The sequence below is a fragment of the Athene noctua genome, chromosome 29 (assembly GCF_965140245.1).
Source record: "Athene noctua chromosome 29, bAthNoc1.hap1.1, whole genome shotgun sequence".
Lineage (NCBI taxonomy): Eukaryota > Metazoa > Chordata > Aves > Strigiformes > Strigidae > Athene > Athene noctua.
Window position 1 is genome coordinate 4,517,237 of NC_134065.1, and position 2,634 is coordinate 4,519,870.

The window sequence follows — 2,634 nt, forward strand, 5'->3', positions numbered from 1 at the left end:
GGCAGTGGCGGGGATTAAATAGAGCGCGAGGAAGAGACCATTCGTGCCGCGGCGGCGGGGGGGGCGGGGGGGCCGCGCCGGTGCCGCCCCCCTCGGCCCCCGTGTAAACATGCCCGCTCCGGCCGCCGGCCCCCCCGCGCGCCCCGGGCGCGGTGGTGCGCTCCACATGCGCGGCTCCCCGCGGGAGGCAGGTGGGCGCGGGGCGGCGGCGGGCGGGGGGGTCCCGGTGGCCCCGCCCTGCCCCCGGGCTGAGCGGGTCCGCTCCGAGCGGAGTCGCGATTTGTCAGGGTGTCGCCCCCGGGTCCCGATCCTCGGCCGCGGGGGTCCCGCCCTGAGGCGGTGCCGGTCCGACGGAGTGACCCGCTCCCGGCCCCGGCCCCGCCGCGGAGCGCCTCGCAGCCTCGCCCGGACCCCGGAGGGCTCCTCCCGGAGCGGCGGCCCCGGGGCTCGGCGGGCCCGGGCACTCCCTCGGGGCCCGGCCCTGTCCCCGTCGGGGCCCACCGCATCCCGCCTGCCCCCGCCGGGCCCCCGCCGGGCGCCCGGGTTGGGCCGCGGGCAGCCGCTGGGCCCCACGCGCGGGAGCACAGTCCGGCGGTGTCCCCCGGGGCAGGCCGGCCCGGGCCGCTCCGCGGGGACCCTCCGGGTGGGTCTGGGCTCTGGCAGAGCCCTGGGCCGAGCCCCGGTGGGCTGGGGGCGGCGGGAGGCGGGGGTGCCGCTGCCGTCGAGGGTCGCTGGCCCTGCTCGGTCTGGCATCGCTGTCCTTGGTGCCTCGTGCTCGGCATCTGCCCGTTTGCAAAGCATCTCCCGTGGCTCTCGCCGCTGAAGGCCCGGCTTTGGCTTTCCAGTCGGCCCCGCGGCCAACCTGCTGAGCACGGGCGAGCAGACAGCGTGTGCAGCTTGATGGGTGCAGGGATGGTCCCCTCAGTGCTTTGCGGGGTCAGACGGACTGCAGCTGGAATGCTGGGGGGTCACCCGTGCCCATCAGGGTCCTCAGGGCTGAAGGGCTTCCTCTTGCTCTGCAGCAGCCCACAGACCACCCGGTCTCGTGACGGGTCCTCGTTCAGCCTTGCAGCTGAATCCCATTTGGGGTGAAGTCTGCGTTTGTTCCAGTCCTTGGCTGCCAGTCCTTAAAAGTCAGCGTCCAGCCCTTGCTGTCCCATGGCATCTCCCGGGCAACTCCTTTATCCACTGTTACCCGTCCATGTTATCATCCATTAGATGGTAACAGCCGAGAGCTAGCTCATGCCGGCCCAAATATTTCTAGCTTGGACTCCCTCCTGCAGCCCTAGAGGAGAAATTAACCCTTTTTGCTTTAGTAGGTCTGAAACAAACGCATACATTCATTTCACACGTCAGTGTAAACTCCTCCTCACGTGCTTTTATGCTGAGCTTTTCCACACCCTGATGATCTCCTGCACAAATGCTGTGCAAGAGGGATGTCTGCGTTAGTCATAATCTCTGTGGGAAGGGGCTGTGGGAGGAACAGCTTTCTGGTGGTCAGATCAGATCCCTGCTCTGCCTCAATTTTCATCCTGTGTCTGGATGGCCCTAAAGGTGATGCTGCTTCTGTTACGCTTAGCAGAGCTGCAGCTGGTCCCAGCTGTGACTTCAGTGCTCAGGGCACAGCCACGGCCCATGGGGCAGATCTGGGGTCAGCGTGGGGCACAGGGAGGATGTCCCCAGGTCTTTAGCTGGAGAAGGGACTGCCTTTGGCAAATGGCTCTGGCAAGTCGGGAACGTGAGAACAGCTCACATGAGGTCTTCCCCCAGGAACAGAGTGAATACAAGCATGGATCCTCTCTGAGGTGTGAGCGTGGCCTCGTGGGCGAGAGAGGCTCCGGTGGGAGGGTGAGATGGGGCCGGGAAGCTGGAGGGAGTCTCGTGGGATGGCCCTGGAAGGGAACCGTGCTGGGTTGGGTCCTGGGAGGGTGTGGGTGGCTCCTGGCACTGCACGCAGCAGTTGGGGGGTGGGGGGGGCAGTTTCCTCCCGAGAGGAGGGACTTGGATGACACTGGGTCTCTCAGGGCCTTCTGCGATCCCCCAGCCTCTCCCCAGATATCTGCTGGAGGAGGACGGCCCTCGGGGCTGTGCCGCAGTTCCCTCGACTGAGGGGGGAGGCTGATGGAGGAGCGAGGCTGGGAGGGCATGCTGCCTGCCTGTCGCAGCACGGGCTGCAGCGTGGCAGGGCTTCCTCACGGGAGAGGATCGCAGTGCATGGAGCCCTTCACCCCGCAACCTCCCCAGCCCGCTCCCCTCCGCCTGTCCCTTCTCCCTGCGGCAGGCTGGAGGCTTCGTATCTCCAGGCGGTGTTTTTAACCCTTTCTCAGTCTTCTGCAAGGCAGGTGTGTTGCAGAGAGACTGGCTGCCAGCAGACAGCTGTCCCCTGCCTCTGTGGGTGCAGCACCCACGCTCTTATCACATGGGTGGCTCCTGAGAGGTGATGGCTGGTGAAGGGCAGGGCGGCTGGAGGCAGAGGAAGAGGAGGGATTCAGTGTGCAGCAGGTGCCGAGGCAACGCTCGCCACAACAAATCCCCGTGATTCAGCCCCAGAGCATCTGCCACCGACGGGACCGAATGTTAACAAACGGCAACAAACAGCAGAGGCGGCTGATGTCACGCAGCCGCCTCTGCCGA